This window comes from Protopterus annectens, chromosome 6.part0, assembly GCF_019279795.1.
Source record: "Protopterus annectens isolate FY-2018-M chromosome 6.part0, PAN1.0, whole genome shotgun sequence".
NCBI classification, from domain to species: domain Eukaryota; kingdom Metazoa; phylum Chordata; order Ceratodontiformes; family Protopteridae; genus Protopterus; species Protopterus annectens.
Genome location: NC_056737.1, coordinates 770,231,728 through 770,253,465, shown reverse-complemented (window position 1 = coordinate 770,253,465; position 21,738 = coordinate 770,231,728). Strand labels below are relative to the sequence as shown.

Sequence of the window (21,738 nt, the reverse complement as noted above, 5' to 3'; positions counted from 1 at the left end):
AACATAGAGCTAAAGATGAAGTAATCAACATAGAGCAAGAACAGAACCTTTCAGAAGAGCAATAAGAGAAGTAAAGAACATATTCTACAAGATGGGCACATAGTTTCAGGAAAACTGCAAGCAAAAATGTTACTCAATCCAGTGAATAATTTTCCAAAAAAAATGTGTAAGTCAGAACCTGAGACAGAATTCAGGCTACTCTGTTCTTCATCAAGGACCAGCTGATTAGATTTTACCTGACACTCATAAATGGTTTAATTTATTATCTGGATGAGATTTTCAAAGTTGGGAGTTGCTGATTGAAGGCTTAGTGTCTGTTATTCTAAGAATGTATTAGTTCTGGTTTAAGCACTTGGGCTTTAGGACAGTTATTTTACATTAAGAAGTTGTGGTCTGCACTCTTGTGGGAGGAGAGGGTAGATTCTGCCCTTCTCAGCTGGGAGTTTCTGGTTAAAGGCATATTGTGCCTGTTTATTTGAACTGTTTCTTTCTGAAATAGGTATGCCTTGTTTGCTGTAGCATAGACTAAATTCAGACCTGCTGAATCTAGCTTTGTTTGTATAACTTGAGCACTAATCCAGACCATCTTTTTTTGGAGAAGGTTCCCCTACACCCTAGTGGCACGAGTGTGCAGTTAGAACTTGTCTGATCGAAGACTGTTGGAACGGGGTGCAGGTTTTAGCTTTTTATTGGTTAATTTGTTTAAATCAGTTTGCTCATTTGCTATGGTTATTTTATATATCTATATATATATATAGATATATATATATATATATATATATATATATATACATACACTTTATCCATCGCCACTTAGCTAGGGTTAAACTATTCCTGGCGCCATAAAGTCTGCTCTTCAAATTTTCCCTTAGAACTAGCCAGTTTTTTTTAGTTTTAGCACTCAAATCTGTTTCTTTGAGCTCAGCACTTGTTCAGAACTCATTCTAAGCACTAAATAAGCTACAAATTACTACAGCACTCAACTTTCCTCACTTGTCTAGAGGAAAATAGTTTTTAGTACTTAATAAACAAGTACCTATCCAGGCATGTCTAAGGGTCAGCTCCCGGTGTTTTCTCCTGTCTACCTGATGAATCTGGGCATCTTGAGGCAATGCAGCAATTGCTTCATGTACACAGACAACCCTCTCCTCCTACCACCCAACACTACAACCTGTGAGAGATACACTTATATAGCCAAACTGGAAGCAAAGCTCTCTTCACCGAAGACTGGACTAGACAGTCAAGAGGCGAAGGTAAACACTTGCACCACACCACACTCATCACATAGTCCCTCAAAACCTACACCACCAAAACACACACATAGCAACACAAAACACACACCTACATTCGCGGAGGATCTCAATAAAAATCTGCTCAAGCAGCAGAGACCTCCAAAGCAGTAACGCATGCAACCTCCACCCCCTCAACACAACCCAAATGACACATAGCCCACAATCTCAGTGTGCCACTCAACCACAGCCCATAAGGCATAACAACGTACCCAACACTCTAGTCATAGGTGACTCTATAGTCAGGCATACTGATGCTCCACTCACCAGGCTAAACAAGGAGAAAGTTACTGTCAGCTGCCTGTCGGGTGCCAGGATCCGCCACATAACACACACACTCAGGTCACTCCACAACAAGTACAAATATGACTCTGCCATTGTCCATGTTAGTGTGAATGACCAGAGACGTACCTCCCTGGACTACATGAAAAGAGACATGGAGGAGCTCTCCGATCTTGTAGCCCAGGCAGGTAGGACCCTAGTCCTGAATAGCATCCTGTCATCTCCCAGAATGATACCACAGTACAAGGACAAAATGATTGACTTCAACAATTGGCTAAGCTTCTGGTGTCATTCTAAGGGGATTCAGTATCTGTCTGCCTGGGATGACATGACCGACAGACCACGATGCTGTGCCAGAGATGGCCTGCACCTGTCGCCCTTGGGATTCCGGACACTGGCTAAGGCTCTTGCCACCGCTATAGTGCCTTTTTTAGGCAAGGTTCAAATCACAAATTCACCACCATAACAGGTACAAGCAAGCAAAATATGAAGGTAATGCTACTCAATGCTAGATGTCTAAACCTCAAAATGCATTCACTCGAGGCACTCCTTAAAATGGAGAACATCGACATCTGTGCAGTGACCGAGACCTGGTTCAAGGCTCCAGAGAGCACCCCTGCATTACCAGGCTATAATTCATACCACACCTTTCAGCCACCTAACCTGGACTGAAACACTGAAGGTGGAGGCATGTCCATATTCATTAAGGATATCCACACCTCCAGGCTAGCTGCTCAGCATAATGCATCCGAGATTATCCAAGTGCAACTAACTCTGGGCAAGACCACAATCCAAATTATAACTTGCTACAGATCCCCCACCATGCCCCAGGATTCCCACTCCTCATTTCTTGATACACTGGAAAATATTTCTGCACAACCCAACACCCTAATAATGGGCAATTTCAACTACCCCAACATTAACTGGGAAAACTACTTATGTACCAACTCTTTTGCTCAACCTTTTCTGGAATTCATAAATTCCAACGCCTTGGATCAAATTATCCACACTCCCACCAGGGGCAGCAATATCCTAGGCCTGGTCATTAACAACATGGGCGACCGGTGTTCCACACCAAAGGTCAGTTCCTCGTTGGTCAGATCTGACCACAAGCTAATCAGCCTGGATATCCATATCTCGCCCACACCTCCATTAGGGAAACCACAGTAAAAAAATTTCTCCAAAGCCAACTTCATGTTTCTTAAGACAGAAGTGGCAAACTTCACAACACCCATGCAGACGGACAATAGAGGTACGATGGCTGAATCTTACACAAATGCACTTTATAAGCACTTACACGGCTGCATAGATCATACTATCCCTAACAGAACCAAGATGCTATCCTCCAAAAAAAGGAGGCCTATCTGGTGGTCCCCTGCCATAAACAAACTCTACAACAAAAGAAAGAAACTGTTGCAAAAAAGAGTAAACTCCCATGACTGGAAGAACTCCCTGGTCAGCCTCAGTAAGAGGCTGAGACCCCTCATAAAATCCTCCAAAGCTAGTTATAAAAAATCACCACTGATTCTAAAGACAACCACAAAGCATTACATAGCTATGTCAAGAATTTCAATGGCAATACTCAGAACTGCTGTGAGTGACAGCACAATGGCACTAAATATACAGAACCAACTGATATTGCCAACATTCTGGCAGATAGGCTCAGTGCTAACTTTACGCCACTCCCACCCCCTAAAGGGCCCATCTCTATACCAGAAGAATGCAACGTTCCTGTAATCACGGCTGCACAGGTAAAAAACACACTCTCCAAAGCCAAGAACACAGCATCCATTGGACCTGACAACATCCCAGGCTGCGTTCTACATGAACTACAGAATGAACTGGCACCCCACCTAAGCACCGTGTTCAATCATAGCTTCACCGCAGGCTTTGTGCCCACTGAATAGCACACAGCAACGGTTATCCCACTCCACAAAGGGAGAGCCACCACGGTCTCCGGGAACTACTGCCTCATTAGCCTAACGAGCCTGGTCTGCAAGGGCATGGAACGTACCATCATGGAACTTATAAACAATGACATTGGTAATCTCCAAACACTGGACCCCACCCAGTTCGGGTTTGTGAAAGGCAGATCATGTCTCCTAAACCTGGTAGACTTCTTTGAAGCAGTTACCAAAGCTGTAGACAAAGGTAAGGTGGTTCACACAGCCTATCTACATCTCGCCAAGGTTTTTGACACCATCTCCCACTCTGGAATTATAGATAATCTCACTAAACTAGGTAAAAATCCCTATGTCACAAGATGGGTTGCCAACTGGCTCACTGACAGAACCCACATTGTGAAAGTAGCAGACTCCAAATCCGACTTCAGACCAGTGACAAGTGGAGTACCATAGGGATTAGTCTTGGGCCCTCTCCTGTTTGGTATCTACTTTTCTGAAGTACAGGCTAAGACAGAAGGTCTTTGGCTAACGAAGTTCGCAGATGACTGCAAACTAGGAGCCATAATTGAAACTCCCAACATTGTGGACAGGCCTGTGGGCCTCACTGAGACAGATGCTTGGTGTCAAAGCCATGGCCTCAAGCTCAATGCCAAAAAGTGCATTGTCACCCTCTTTGGTAAAAACTCTGTACCCATGAGCTACCACATAGGTGACAGTCTACTTAACACCGAAAGTGTGATAAGAGACCTTGGGAAACAGGTGGACAGTAGTCTCTCCTTTGATAATCACATTGCCACAGTAGTCAGGAAATCCTTCTACATGGCACACCTCATCACAAAAGGTTTCTCATCCAGGAAAAAAGAGGTCATTGTTCTCCTCTACTCCTCACTCATTAGACCCATTATAGAGTACTATGCCCCTTTTGGTATGTACCTCACAAGACATCTACAACTGGAAAGGCCACAGAAATACCTCACAAAGAGCATTACTGGCCTCAAACAGATGCCCTACGCAGACCGTCTCAAAAAACTCCAGCCTTACTCCATCGCATATCACCTACTCAGAGGCAATCTCTGCCTAACATACAAAGCTATGTCGAACCCGGAGCTGTTGGACATGCTCCACTTAAAGAAATCCCAATCCCTCTGAGCTACCCGCTCTAAGGACCTAAACCTTGTCACCACAATAAAAAGAACATGCTGGAGGGATAGATTCCTGTCCCACAGACTTACCATACTCTGGAACAAACTGCCTAGCTATATCAAAAAAACCTCATTAGCACTCTTCAAAAAAATCTTGATGATTGAATGGGAAATAGGAAATTCACCCCGGGGATCACCTCTGTGTCTCTGCTCAACAGGGGCAAGGGAAAATAATTTTCTTGGGTGGCAAAAGCCAGGGTACCGTTTTTGGCTAGGCTTGTACAGGCCTTAGGGCTGATAGCCTAGTACCTACCTATGAATCTATGAACCTATGAGATGTGTGTGCGTGTATCGATCTGGGGAGCTTCTCACTTCCTATTGTTTCCAACTACGGATTCACTACTACTTCATTAAAAAATTCAAAGATAGTAGGAGCTGCAGGGGAGAATGCACTCAAAAAAATTCCAACATGCTCCATTAATTTTTTTCCATTTAAATATCTTTATTAAATCATTACATTTAGGTTCAAAGGTTGGTACTAGGCTATCGGCCCTAGGGCCTATACAAGCCTAGCCATAATAATTCACTGGATATTTCTTCCCACAATATTTACTTCCCTGGACCCCTGTCTAACAGGGCGACTGACATGATCCCTGGGGTGAATTTCCTATCTCCCATCCAATCATCAAGGTTCCTTTTGAAGAGGGCCAAGGAGGCGCTCTGCTTGACATGTATGGGTAAGTCTATTCCAGAGTATGGGGAGTCTCTGGGTCAGGAACCTATCCCTCCAGCATGTTTTGCTCATTGTGATGACAAGGTTTAGTTCCCTGGAGCGTGTGGCTCTTAGGGATTGGGATTTCTTTAAGTGGAGCATGTGCAACAGATCAGGATTTGACATGGCCTTGTATGTTAAGCAGAGATCACCTCTGAGTAGACGATATGCCACAGAGTATAGCTGGAGTTTTTTAGACGGTCAGCATATGGCATCTGCTTCAGGCCTGTGATTCTTTTAGTGAGGTATTTTTGCGGCCTTTCCAGCTGTTGAAGATGTCTTGTGAGGTACATACCAAACGGGGCGTTATACTCTATAATGGGTCTAATGAGGGATGAGTACAGTGGGACTCCTTTTTTCTGGATGAAAAGCCTTTAGTGATGAGGTGTGCCACATAAGATTTCCTGACTGTTGTGGCGATGTGGTTATCGAAGGTGAGACCACTGTTCACCTATGTGCTTAAGTCTCTCATCACACTTTCGATGTTTAGTGTTACTGCCACCTATGTGGTAATGTTTTTTTTCCAAAGGGGATAACTATACATTTCTTGGGGTTAAGCTTGAGCCCATGGCTCTGGCACCAGGCATCTGTTTCTGTAAGGCCCTTTTCTAGAATATTCACATAATTTGGGGATTCAATAATGGATCCCAGTTTGCAGTCATCTGCGATCTTTGTTAGCCAGAGTCCCTTAGTGTTGGCCTGTAATTCAGAGAAGTAGCTGCCAAACAAGAGTGGTCCCAGGAATGAACCCTGAGGCACTCCACTTATCACTTGTCTGGAGCTGGATTTGGAGTCGGCGACTTTTACAGTCTGGGTTCAGTCAGTAAGCCAGTTGGCAACCCATCGAGTGACGTAGGGATTTATGCCCAGCTTAGTAAGTTTATCTATGATTCCAGAGTGAGGGATGGTGTCGAAGGTCTTGGCGAGGTCCAGATAGGCTGTGTGGACCACCTTACCCTTGTCCACAGCTCTGGAGACTGATTCGAAGAAGTCAATCAGGTTCAGGAGACAAGATCGACTCTTCACAAACCCAAACTGGGTGGAGTCCAGTGTTTGAAGGTTGCCAATGTCTTTGTTTATAAGTTCCATGATAATGCGTTCCATGCCCTTGCAGATCAAGCTCGTCAGACTGATGGGATGGTAGTTCCCAGGATCCAAGGTGGATCCCCCCTTGTGGAGTGGGATAACTACAGCTGTCGCCACTCAGTGGGCACGAAGCTTGAGGTGAGGCTATGATTAACCATGACACTTAGGTGAGGTGCCAGTTCATTTTGTAGTTCATGTAGTGCACAGCCCGAGATGTCATCTGGTCCCATGGATGCTGTATTCTTAGCTTTGGAGAGTGCGGTTTCTACCTGTGTGGCCGTGATTACTGGAATTTGGCAATCTTTTGGTACTGAGATGGGCCCTTTAGGGGGTGAGAGGGGGGGTGAAGCTGGCACTAAATCGATCTGCCAGGATATTGGCAATATCCTTGGGATCAGTATAATTAATGCCATTCTGTTGTAGCTCAGAGTAGGTCTGAGCATTGCCATTTAGATTCTTGACATAACTATAGAATGCCTTATGGTTGTCTTTGGAATCTTTGGCAATTTTATTTTCGTAACTAGCTTTTGAGGATTTTTACGAGGGATCTCAGCTTCTTACTGAGGCTGGTGAGGGAGTTGTTTACATCCTGGGATTTTCCCCTTTTCTGCAACAGTTTCTTCCTTCGTTATACAGTTTGTTTATGGCAGGGGATGACCAGATTGGCTTCCTTTTTTTGGAGGAGAGCATCTTGGTTCTATTTGGGATGGCATGATTCATGCACGAGTGGATGTGCTCATACAGTGCGCCTTAGTGTAGGATTTAGCAGTCGAACTTTCAGATCCCATCTGCATGGGTGTCATGAAGTTTGACGCTTCTGACTTCAGTAGCATGAAGTTGGCTTTGGAGAAGTTTTTTAAGGAGGTTTCCTTACTGGGAGGTGGGGGTGGGATGTGGATGTCAAAGGTGATTTGCTTATGGTCAGATCTGACCAAAGAGGGGGTGACCACTGGTGTGGAGCATCTCCCATGTTGGTAATGACCAGGTCTAGGATATTGGAGCCCCTGGTGGGACAATGGATTAGTTGATCCAGGGCGTTGGAATTTATGAATTCCAAGAACAGTTGGGAAAAGATGTTGGTACCCAAGTAGTTTTCCCAGTTAATGGTAGGGTAGTTGAAATCACCCAGTATTAAGGTGTTTGGTTGTATCTTAATATTTTCCAGTATGTTTAGAAAGGTGTAGTGAGAATCTTTGGGCATGGTGGGGGATCTGCACAAGCTACAATTTGGATTGCAGTCTTATCTAGTGTTGGTTGCACCTGGAGAATTTCAGATGCACTGTGTTGGGCAACTAGCCTGGAGGTGTGAATATCCTTGGTGAATATGGACACTCCCCTCCACCTTTAGTGTTTCGGTCTTGGTTTTGTGGCCAAAAAGTGTGGTAAGAGTTGTAGCCTGGTATTGCAGGGGTGCTCTCTGCAGCCTTGAACCAGGTCTCAGTTACTGCACAGATATCAATGTTGTCCATTTTTAGGAGATCCTCGAGAGAGTGTATTTTGAGGTTTAGACTTCTAGCAATGAGTAGCATTACCTTCAGATTTTGCATGCTTTTATCTGTTACGGTGGTGGTTTTGTCCTTTGAACCGCCTAAAAAAGGCACTATAGGGGTGGCAAGAGCTTTAGCCAGTAACCTGAATCCCAGGGTTGACAAGTGCAGACCATCTCTGGCAAAGTATCGTGGTTTGTCGATCATGTCTTCCCAGGCAGACAGATATTGGATCTCCTTTGAATGACACCAGAAGCTTAGCCAAATGTTGAAGTCAATCATTTTGTCCTTATACTGTGGTATCATTCTGGGCGAAGGCAGGATGCTACTCAGGGCCAGGGTCATACCTGCCTGCGCTACATGATCTGAGAGCTCTTCCATGTTTCTTTTCATGTAATCCAGGGAGGTACGTCTCAAGACATTCACTCCAACATGGACAATGACAGAGCTGTATTTGTACTTGTTGTGGACTTGAGTGCATGCGTTATGTGGCGGATCCTGGCACCCGACAGGCAGCTGACTGTAATTTTCTCCTTGTTCAGCCTGGTGAGTGGGACATCAGTGTGCCTGACTATAGAGTCACCTATGACTAAAGTGTTGAGTACATTGTCTTGCCTTAGGGGCTGTTGTTAGCTGTGTGTCACTTTGGTTGTGACTGGTGTTTGTTTGCGTTTCAGCTTCGGAGGTCCTTGTTGGGCAAGTTAATGTTAAGGGCCTCTGCATATGTGGGTTTAGTGTTGCTATGTGTTGATGGTGTGGGATTTTTAGGGCTATGACTTGCTTGAGGTGTAGTGCAGGTGTTAACCTTCTCCTCTTGACTGTCTAGCACAATCCTGGCTGGAGAGAGCTTTGCTTCCAGTTTGGCTATGTAAGTGCATCTCTCGCAGGTTGTAGTGTTGGGTGGTAGGAGGTGAGGGTTGTCTGTGTACATGAGGCAGTTGCCGCATTGCCCCAGTATGCCCAGATTCACCAGGTGGACAGGAGAAATCACCGGAAGCTGACCCTTGGACATGCCTGTTTAGGTGCTTTTTTTGTAAAGTACAAGAGCTGTTTTCCACTGCGGTGGTGGTGCTGTGGTAGCGTTGTCGCCTCACAGTTAGACGTTGCTCGTTCAATTATCAGTTAGAGCGTCTTCTGTGTGGCGACATGCCTGAATGGGCGTTCCTTCGTTGAAGGTTGTGCGTTAGGCCCGGCAAGCCAGCATGTAAAAATCTACTGCCAATCATTAGCGGACCGGAGTTCCGCTGTGGCGACCTATAACCGGGAAAAGCCGAAAGACACAACACCAACAACAAGAGCGGTTTTCCCTTACCTTTGCAAGGTACTTTGCAATTACAGGCTGTTTAGTGCCTACAATTAATTTCTCCTTATTGACAAGGAGAGTTGAGTGCTTGTATCAGTTTCAGCCTTCTTAGTGCTTTCCAGCAGGTTCTAGAGCAAGTGCTAATCATTTTTAACTGTAACATGGAATTACACACATTAACAGAAATGAAAATAAACAGCATTTGTCAAGAAGTATGCCTACATAATTTCTTTCTACCAATTTTCTTGCAATCCAGTATTTTAAAGTTAATGTCTGCCTTCCCCATTAAATTTCACTCCTCCTCCTGAACATTATTCTACATGGCCTGCTCTTACAAATTCCATTTATTTCTATGAAATTCGCTTCTTCATTTTTTAAAGATTCCCTTCCAGTTCCTTTAATTCCATTACAATATCGAGAAATTCATTCACAATGGGAACATATTTTGTTTTCCATTTCTAGCAATTACTTTTTTGGCCATAAACATTAAACTTAGCAAGGCTTTACAACATCTAGGTAATTCAGATCCTATACCTTAGCTCAAAATAATTATTTTTTCAGTTATAACCATTTGTTCCACAACACTGCTGCAAAAGGGAACTTTTCAAATCTGACAACTTGCTACATTCTCAAAATACATGCTATTCCCATTATACCCTCAGAATTTATATACCAGAGTACAAATCCCCTAGCTTGCATGGGGTATAAAAATATCTGTGCAAACACTTTCATACAAAAATGTTCAACCTTCTTGATTTTGTTGTACATTTGGCAGCCTTACAAATTTCCTTCCATTTTTCCTCTGTAAACTCCCTTTCCACTCTTTTTCCCCAATCTTTTCTAACATCCTCTGACTAGTTCTTTAAGTTAACACACAATATTATATACACCCTACTACTTATCCCTTTTCCAACAACAGTTTCTGGTCAAGACTCAGCTAAAAGCTCTACTAGCACTCCCTATCCTTTTTTCTTTGGCTATACTCCATTATCAATCCCCTAATAGGAAAGGCAGTCTCTGACCTGCAGTCCAAACTTCTGCTTAGCCTCATCCCACTCTGTTACCTTTCCCTTCAAAGTTATATGCTTCTAATACCTTGGTTCCTTAGTTAATTTTTTTCCAGTACATTCAAGATCATCTTTTGCCTGATTTTTATACTTCTACTTGCAAGAACACCTGTTGATAAAATCAGAAGCAGCCACCACAGGCACAAGCTGTTAAAGGGTGTGATCGGTACATCATTTTTTTTTTTTTTTTGCTACTCACAGATATCAGTGTGAGACGCATGACTTGATACTCCTCCTTTAAGACAAAAGATTAGTGACAGGCTCTGAGTACAGACTTTTTTTACTCCTCAGTTTAGTATTGAATGGCACCAAATGAGCAGCTATAGCTCTTCGTAAAATCTCCTTTCTCTATTCCCACATTGGTTTAGTTCTTAGTATACCTGCTGCTGTATATAACATCCTGTACAATTATTTTCCTTTCAGACTTGCAACTAAATTCCAAGTCTCTCATTATCTCCCAAACTCTGTCCCAACCCAGTTTCATCATCATCATCCTTTTCATCTTTGATTTACAGTCTTCTGGTTGAGTTATGTATACAAGCCTTACCTGTATAGCTCTGAAATATCCCATCTAATTAGGTAACCCTATAGCACCTTGCTCTATGTACAGAATCAGTTTATAGTAATTAATAGACTCTTTCCTTATTTCCCTCCCAGCTATATTCTTTCAACACTTTAATTATCCACTTTTGCTCCTCTGGTTGATAAAATATGCCTGATCAGTATATAACAATAAGGGGGATAAAAACATTTCACTGCTTCTGTCCCACAATTCATATCCCTTATTACATGCTTCAGCTCCTCAATGTTTGTATCATTTGTTTAGCTTCCTCTTGCATACCATTAGCTGCTATAACAGAATCATTTTTAATCCATACACCTAAATACTTCTTCTCATGTCCCATATGGATGTTGATTGACCATTTGTCCATTGATGCAAAGTTTACTGCTATAGACTTAGATTTATCTTCATTTATTTTATATACTGAAAAAGAGATGAAATTGTCTTGGAATGTTCTACAATACCAAAATGTCCTTTTCCGGATCTATCAAGGACAGAATGATATCTGCAAATAAAGCTAACTTTCTTAAGTACCGTGCCAGTTATCTTTGAATTTGTGACGCTCATACATATTATATATCGGGTTCCTATTATATAATCAAAGACACAATCCTTCAAATGCGTCTTGATCGAATTTGAAAGCACGAAACAGCAAAATAGCAAAATGGCATACAAGTGATTTCTTTCCCTGGGAAAGAAATCGCTTGGCTGCCTCCGCAACTTTGCTGTTTTAGTCACTGCAGTGCAATCTCGGAGTTGGAATATTTAATTAAGTGTGTGTGTGGGGAGGGGGGCACATATATATCTTATGGGTTTCCATACACTAGATCCAATTTTCACTAATTCGAAAAAGTGCATGGAATGCTCGCTGCAGCGAAAGTGCACTTAATCTAAAGTGCACTTACGCGAAGTTCAGTACAATGAACGGGTGGTGTACTGAACTTCCGTGCAGTACTCACAGATCTTAGGGTTAGGGCACGGGCCCGTGCCCTAACCCTAAGGTCCGTGACAACTGCAATGTCCTCCACTATGGTGCGATAGTCACGAACCTTAGGGTTAGGGCATGGGTTAGGGTAAGGGGATAGCTTCACTAACTATCCCCTTACCCTAACCCATGCCCTAAACCTAAGGTCCATGACTATCGCACCATAGTGGAAGACATAGCTTGTTTTTTTATGTCCTCCACTGTGCTGCAGTGTTTTCGATGAAGTGCACTTGCGCAAAAGTTCACTTTCGTTAAAGTGAACTTCGCAAAAGTGAGGCTTCCTATTACAAGTTCGAAGTAGTGAACTTTTGTTCTTGTAATAGGAATCCATATATTACATATAAATATATATACGTACACACACACACACATATATATATATATATATATATATATATATATATATATACACACACACATATATATATATATACATATACACACACACATATATATATATATATATATACACACACACACACACACACACACACACACACACACACACACACACACACACACACATATATATATATATTTATGAGACCCATCAAAATGACACTTCACCAAACTGCAGTTACATGCGTCTGTTTTCACAAAAGTGCATTTATCCGAAAATGCACTTTCACAAACATTCAGTTCAGTGAAGAGAGGTTGCCGGTTCCGGGATCCTGTGGTGGTTAGTGTTTCTTCACTACTGTATGGGAGGGGAACTTGTTGTTGTAGATTGCAGTACAGTGAGGATAAGGGAATATTCCCTTTTCCCCACTGTAGTGCAATCTCAGAGGTAGAATATATAAGCAGCGGTGGGGGGGGCAGGGGGGTTTGCTCCCCTGCATGCATATGTTTAGTGTATTTGTTTTTGTTTTATTTTGTGTTTCACTGATTCAGTTTTCATGAAAGTGCATTTTCAGATAACTGAACTTTTACTAAAATGGATTCGTAACTGCAATTCCGATGGGTCAAAGTAGACCCATATATATATATATATATATATATATATATATATATATATATATATATATATATATATGTATGGTTTCACTTCGGAATCCTGAAATCTCACAATCCTGAATTTCAGAAAAAAATTCATAATCTAGAAGCCAAAAATCCTGAATCCCAAAAGACTGAAAACACACAGGATACATAAACGGACTATAGAGAACACAAACCAGATTACATTCCACCAAATATAACCAGGGGGGCAAGCCCCCCCACACCCCCTGCTACTTAAATATAGCAACTCCAAGACTGCACTTCACTACACTATCATAAGTTATGTTGTAGTATAGCAAGTTAGAAGGGAATGTTACTAAGGTTACAACAGGCAGTTATGAACACATGATGGTATGTTTGCCATTTTTTTCTGTACAGTGCAATCTTGGAGTTTATATATTTAATTAGCGGGGGTGTGCAGGGGGGGCTTGCCCCCCTGCCCATACTTGGTGAAAAGTGCTATCGTTTGTCTTGTATGCATTTCACTGTGTCCTTGTACTGGAATATTACCATTCTTTGTGTACTGTATATTTTCAGTATTTTGTGATTCAGGATTTTGAGTTTTCAGGATTTTGTGTTCTGGCTTATGAAGTTTAGGATTGTGATATTTCAGGTTTCTGAAGTGAAACCATATATATATATATATATATATATATATATATATATATATATATATATATATAGTCAGTTGCTCCAAATATAAACAAATAGTGGGAAATCCCTGCCTGGTTCCTCTGCTCATACGCAGTTTGTCAGAGAGGAATCATTCCACATTAATTCTTGCCTCCAACCCTTCATATATCCTCCTAATTAACCTTATTTTTCAATGGCACTGCCCTACTCAAAATCCTAGCCTGTATAGAATTTTTCTCTGCATCAAGGCCCACCAACAACTGTGATGTTTTCTTACATTCTGCTTTCCTCTGAATTATTATTCTACTAATGTTGTCAAATATCTGCCGCCCCTACACAAAACCCCACTGATCCATATCTATTAACTTCGGTAATAGCCTTATCATTCTTTTAGCCTATATATACATAACACACTTTACAGTAATGGTTCAAAACTGAAATTGGTCTGTACGAAGTTGGATGTGAAGGATTTTTACCCTGTTTGTGTAATACAAGTGCCACAGCTTTCTTCTAAGGTGATAGTACCAACCCTCCCCTTTTGAAATACTGCCAAACAAAACTTTCCAGATCTCTACCTCTCTTCCCTCTTAGCTTCCAAACTTCCAGGGAATATCATCTGTTCCTGCAGACATCGCTGCTGATTTATTAGACATCATCTTTTTCATCTCCTCACTTCTTATCTTGGTTATTAATTACTGGGACTCATCTTCCTCTAATCTTACATAACTAAATATCCCATAACTACTTACATTTGTGCCTTTTCCTGTTTTTTAATTCCTCTGCTTTACATCAGTATTCCTAAAATTTCTAAAATGCCTGTAAAACTGCTATAGGATCTGTAGTTATTTTTCTTGTCACATGCTTTTCAAGTTTGTCTCTAACTCTTCCTACTTCCTGTTACCCAAGTCACTGTGCAAAAAGTTTTTGCACACTAGAGATGTTATCAAAAAAGAAATGATTTACAGCAAACTTTCTCAAACCATGCATATTACTGAAATACTACTTTATTTTTCCTTCAGCACTCTGCAGTTGTTTCTACTCGTATTCTGCAAACTTCCCCTTCTTCTGCAATACTATAATTTTTGTCAACCGAACTGCAGTTACATGCGTCTGTTTTCGCAAAAGTGCATTTATCCGAAAATGCACTTTCACAAAAATTCAGTTCAGTGAAGAGAGGTTGCCAGTTCCGGGATCCTGTGGTGGTGCAGGTACAGTGTTTCTTCACTACTGTATGGGAGGGGAACTTGTTGTTGTAGATTGCAGTACAGTGAGGATAAGGGAATATTCCCTTTTCCCCACTGTAGTGCAATCTCAGAGGTAGAATATATAAGTAGCGGTGGGGGGGCAGGGGGGTTTGCTCCCCTGCATGCATATGTTTAGTGTATTTGTTTTTGTGTTTTATTTTGTGTTTCACTGATTCAGTTTTCATGAAAGTGCATTTTCAGAAAACTGAACTTTACTAAAATGGACTCGTAACTGCAATTCCGATGGGTCAAAGTAGACCCATAAATATATATATATATATATATATATATATATATATATATATATATAGTTTCACTTCGGAATCCTGAAATCTCACAATCCTGAATTTCAGAAAAAAATTCATAATCTAGAAGCCGAAAATCCTGAAAATTCAAAATCCTGAATCCCAAAAGACTGAAAACACACAGGATACATATACGGACTATAGAGAACACAAACCAGATTACATTCCACCAAATATAACCAGGGGGGCAAGCCCCCCCACACCCCCTGCTACTTAAATATAGCAACTCCAAGACTGCACTTCACTACACTATCATAAGTTAAGTTGTAGTATAGCAAGTTAAAAGGGAATGTTACTAAGGTTACAACAGGCAGTTATGAACACATGATGGTATGTTTGCCATTTTTTTCTGTACAGTGCAATCTTGGAGTTTATATATTTAATTAGCGGGGGTGTGCAGGGGGGGCTTGCCCCCCTGCCCATACTTGGTGAAAAGTGCTATTGTTTGTCTTGTATGCATTTCACTGTGTCCTTATACTGGAATATTGCCATTCTTTGTGTCCTGTATATTTTCAGTATTTTGTGATTCAGGATTTTGAGTTTTCAGGATTTTGTGTTCTGGATTATGAAGTTTAGGATTGTGATATTTCAGGTTTCTGAAGTGAAACCATATATATATATATATATATATATATATATATATATATATATATATATATATATATATATATAGTCAGTTTATCCAAATATAAACAAATAGTGTGAAATCCTTGCCTGGTTCCTCTGCTCATATGCAGTTTGGCAGAGAGGAATCATTCCACATTAATTCTTGCCTCCAACCCTTCATATATCCTCCTAATTAACCTTATTTTTCAATGGCACTGCCCTACTCAAAATCCTAGCCTGTATAGAATTTTTCTCTGCATCAAGGCCCACCAATAACTGTGATGTTTTCTTACATTCTGCTTTCCTCTGAATTATTACTCTACTAATGTTGTCAAATATCTGCCTCCCCTACACAAAACCCCACTGATCCATATCTATTAACTTCGGTAATAGCCTTATCATTCTTTTAGCCTATATATACATAACACACTTTACAGTAATGGTTCAAAACTGAAATTGGCCTGTACGAAGTTGGGTGTGAAGGATCTTTACCCTGTTTGTGTAATACAAGTGCCACAGCTTTATTCTAAGGTGATAGTACCAACCCTCCCCTTTTGAAATACTGCCAAACAAAACTTTCCAGATCTCTACCTCTCTTCCCTCTTAGCTTCCAAACTTCCAGGGAATATCATCTGTTCCTGCAGACATCACTGCTGATTTATTAGACATCATCTTTTTCATCTCCTCACTTCTTATCTTGGTTATTAATTACTGGGACTCATCTTCCTCTAATCTTACATAACTAAATCTCCCATAACTACTTACATTTGTGCCTTTTCCTGCTTTTTAATTCCTCTGCTTTACATCAGTATTCCTAAAATTTCTAAAATGCCTGTAAAACTGCTATAGGAGCTGTAGTTATTTTTTCTTGTCACGTGCTTCTCAAGTTTGTCTCTAACTCTTCCTATTTCCTGTTACCCAAGTCATTGTGCTAAAAGTTTTTGCACACTAGAGATATCAAAAAAGAAATGATTTACAGCAAACTTTCTCAGACCATGCATATTACTGAAATACTACTTTATTTTTCCTTCAGCACTCTGCAGTTGTTTCTACTCTTATTCTGCAAACTTCCCCTTCTTCTGCAATACTATAATTTTTGTCAACCTCCTCTCTAAATGACGCCTATTTCTTCCTATTTCTCGCTTTCTATTTCTATCGTGTTTTTAAATTCCATTTTCATTTTATCCCACTCATTAGCTATTCATTTAGAAATTATTTCTATTTCCTCTAATAACTCTCACAGCATACCAGTTACTCATTCCTTAAACTCCTCTGTTTTAATAGATAAGTAGGAAACTGCCACTGTCTCATTTTTACATCTTTATCCCGCATCTTCATCTTAATTTTCATTAGTGCATGATATGATAAAGTTATTGGCTGGGTCTCAAAGCTTTTAATTAAATAGACTTACTCCAGTGAAATATAACTTCTGTCCAATCTATCCCAGATACTGTACCTTAGATAATAATATAGAATTATTGGTTCCTACCACTGAATTCACATCTTTTATATCAAATACTCTCATATACTTCTGCAGAAATCTACTCTCTTTTGTTATAGTTTCCCTTCTAGAGTCCTGATACATCCTCAATATTGCAAATCAGGTCCCAGTCCCCATCAAAAATAGTAGCCCTTGATGAAATCTTATATCTCCTAAGCTTCTTAATAATTTTCGACAGAATATAAATACATGCCAATGTAATCTTCCTTCCCAGCTAGTAGCCACTTACTACCACAAATCTATTATCTACCCCCTTTCTATCACTGTTGGAGCCCCTCTCACAATCAGTATTATTACTACCCTTTTCCTTTGCTCCTGATACTCTACTGAATGCATATCCTGAAAGCCTTTTGTCCACCAAATTCACAATATCTTTTCTATAAAAATACATATTCTGTAACATTGCTATTTGAACCTTACACTTCTTAATTTAATGCCTTAATCTATACCTGTATGGACATTTACATTCCATGTTAATATTGGCAAAGTAGCCAATCTGTTAAAGATGCTATTGCAATTACATATTACACATGACAGTTCTTCTGAATACGTTTCCAACTTGCAGCTTACATGCACACACTAATGCTTGTCAGGCTGATCTTGTATGTAGTTGCTTCCTCTCATCTCTGTTTGAGCCTATGTCAAATTTCCCAGATGTTTGTGTTAGAAAAACCCAAGAAACAAAAAAACTAGACACATTTTTAACTCCTAAGCCCTATTACTTCACAGCAAACACACAAAACTATATGTACTTTCCAAAAAGGAAGTCTATTCCTCCAAATAAGAGTACTTGCCACAAACTGATGAATGCACCCAAAGATATTGCCCATTCTAAAGTTAGGTTAACCATGCCAAAGCACGTTATAGCATGTACTTCCACTTACTCAGGTAGCCATCTATTCTTAGCTTGTCAATATTCCCTTCCCAGATATGAAAAATATGTTACCATCTCACAGCAGTCTGCAGGCTATGTTGTACAAATCTTAAGGACAGATGAAGGATTTAAGACCTCTAATTTTCTTGATAAGGTAACATCTGGGGCCTTTTTTGTGGAATAATATGCTTCAATTTATACAAACCAAGGAAGACAGTGCATTCAGTGATCGGTCTGATTAGGGAAGAGTACAATGGCAGGATGACTTGTTCAAATCTTGTAGACATTGCCATGAAAATTAAATGAGTTAGACAGAAGGATTTCCGGACTATGATGGAAACATGCTGATCAATGAAACAGACAGAACTGTTCACTTAAGTACATTGGTCTGTTATGACTACACCTGTTTGAACACATGTTTGAAAATGTCAGCCAGATCAGCAGTGTACAGGACTGCAGCCATGACTATGACTCAGGTGACCAGAGTTTGATTAGCAATTCAGGAATCTGATGATGCTGGCAGGGAGAATGGACATATTTAACCTAGGAGCAAAAGTAATACTGATGTAGAGGAAAAATCATTCAATACCGGTGGACACTGGGTTCCGAATAACTGCTGGTCTCGGAATGAGGGATGGCTAAGAAGGCGCAGTCATTCTTGAGCCCAGGGGAAGGCACATCCTCAAACCATCCTCAAACGTCATGTCTTATTGTCCTCCAAGGACAGTGTCAGCATGCAGAGGTTCCAGGGACTTGGAAAAAGCCTTGACTGACCTGCATGACAGTAAGATGCTGCTGCTATTGGCTTCCAGAGCTGCCCCTGCTCCCACACTACTTTCCTTTTCTCCTTATAACCCCATCTGTGACAACTTCAACCAGGAAGTACACAAGCAGCTACCCTCTTTCCCATTTCACCTTCCCTTTCTTCCAGGTGGCCCCACTCTAAAGTAATAGTAGCAGGTGCACAGACGAGGAGCAATAAGAGAAGAAACCAGGAAGCTGATGGCAAGCCAGGGGTGCATTCCACAGCAAAACAAAAAACAGCATTCCCAGATACCCTGTGGATTTCAATCCATCTGTCTCAAGAAAAAACATGCCCACTCCAGCAGATAAGACAATCACACTCTTTGCACTGATGGTCCTCTTTCTCCTCAATACAGCCTGAATGCATAGCAGAAAGGACTGGTATTTCACTCTGCCTTATTTTGTTTTATATAAAAAGGCAGATATTCCCCTGCTTACAGTTACAAATAGAACTTGCATGCTAACCACATTTTTCAGTATTTGAAATTGAGGGATACAATCTCGATAACTGGGGAAAATTTTGCAATGCTTTCATGATCACTGCATGCTACCATGACTGGCCCTGTGCTGCTTTTTCCTTGCCCTTCCTTCTTGTCTGAAATTCCCCTCCCTACCACAACCCACCTCCAGTTTGCCCAAGTGATACCCAAAGTGCACTGTAGCCATTTTGATTTCTGGGGTAATAAGGCAATAAGAAATAAACTTTTTTCATCTTTTAAAACATACAGAAAAAAAGCTGGATAGAAAAGTGCTGGGATGATTTCAAATTCCAGCTGGTTCCTTTGTTACATGATCTTATTCTACTGCCCTCAAAATGTATCTTCCAATTTAATCCTCGACATATTGGTAAGTGGTCTTAGCGGGATGCTTTACTGCTGTGGAAAAGAGTTGTTTGTTCTTTGCTCAGTATAATTCCCAGTATACCTAGCTTCAAATTCATCTCAACTTGCAGAAGTCCCGACAGTACATTCTGTGTTTTTTATACATATCACGACAACAAACTGGTGCTAAGTTATCATGATAGCCCATGACAGAAGTCCCAAACCTGCAACTGCAAGCTCTATACTATGATCACAAATCTATGACTAACAAAACATTCCATCAAATATCAAAACTTGTTGAAACACCATTAAAGTATTAAAGTATTTTTTTCAGTTGGGCAACACATCTGCTATATATATATATATATATATATATATATATATATATACACACACACATAACTGCCAGACTGCTACACCTTAGTGTAACAGGAAAACTCTGAGGTACCATAAACTTGGACTTCCTCCATTCACGCTTTTCTGGTTGAAGTTACTGGACCCACTATTACATGTCTTTCACGTCTGCCTTGGACACATATATACTTTGATTTTACAAATAAATACATTAAAGAGTTGCGGGAGAACTGGAATATATGCTGGAGGATCAGCCTCACTCACTATGGTTAAAAAGAGAGGTATCGATCTACATCCAAGTGATCTGTGTTACATGTTTTTGGGAAGTTAGCAGTTGCTTCCATGTAAATTTGGTATTATTACAGAAACCATGGTTTAATATGTTGAAAGCATCTTAGCACAAGTTTAACAAGATCCATAGCATTATTAATAAATCTAAGATAATGAGATAGGTTATAAAGCACTACTGTTGTATATGCCACCAGGAATAACATTTCCCAAAGTATGGTCAGTTAGCAAACTGAAGCAGTGAAGATATGCTTTTCTTGAATTCAGATCTGACCTATGAGGCCAAAGAAGAGGGATGAAAAATGGCATACAAGAATTTATCCTTTACATTATTTCACACAAATAAAAAAAGAATGAGTCTGTGGGATCACGTGGCTTTCTGGAGTGTAGCATTGTTTCCATGGGTTCCTCTTTGAAAGAGTTACAGCACATACATACTGCAATCTGCAAACAAAATAAGAAAGCATAACAATAAACAAGCTTTTTTTGGAAAAAGGTACTTCTCTAGGTAGTATTTTTTCCGAGATACACAGAAAATCTGATGTCTGTCATTAAGGGAGATGTACAGAAATTCTGGAGTTCTTTGATGTGTTAAATAATCCCTGGTGCATCTGAGTTACTTTTAATGAATCTGACTCTTTACTGACCTATTTGGCTTGGTGGTCACCAATGTGTAGCCCACTGAAATCTTCAGTGCAACCAACTTCACCCAAATATAAATAATGTCTCTAACTTTATTCTTATAAAAAAGGTGTTCACAAAAACTCAGCACAGATTTGTTTTTTTGTACAAATGTTGTACGTCCTGTAGGCCCAGGGTCAGATTAATTTAAGTTAGGGAGCATCTACTTTTGTTATAAAACAGCAACAGTGAAGTTTTCTTTTTAATTAAAGCAGTACCATCTGCTTTAAATTACCTGTTCACGTACACACAGGAACAATCCCTTGTACTGCAGCAATATCTTGGGAGCAGAAGAGCAGATAAAACTCTGAGCTTTTAATAAACTGTAAGCAGATTTTCAACTGCCATATGATTAGCCTTTGGTACTAAAATTATTGCTGGAATGATGTACGATAGTGCAGTAGTGCTATTCAGGCAGCAGGACATAAGTGGGACTGTTCAGTGACTTGTGAAAATAGCTGTACTAACTACTACTTGACCTGTCTTTTGGTCAATTCATTGTACCACAGCAATGCTCCCTTCCCCTTCCTCAGAAATAGGCAACAAAAATTCTTTAACAAATATGAATGGAAATAACTGTACCTAACAAATGAAGGCACCATGTACATGTGATGCGTTATGGGAAGTAATGATCTAGGTTTTTAAGAATTTTAATAGCAAAACTTTGGAAACTGTTACACTATAAAAAATCAAGTTGCAATCACACCATTAATGCTGGCCTCTTCCTTGGACTATATGACAGCTCTTTTTAG

General features: G+C 40.4%; 1 protein-coding gene across 1 annotated transcript in view; it reads right to left on the bottom strand.

Moving 5' to 3' along the window:
- Positions 1–21,738, bottom strand: part of KIAA0586 (KIAA0586 ortholog) — a 4,394,667-nt gene that overhangs the window by 3,769,438 nt on the left and 603,491 nt on the right. The gene's annotated exons all lie outside the window — the stretch shown is intronic.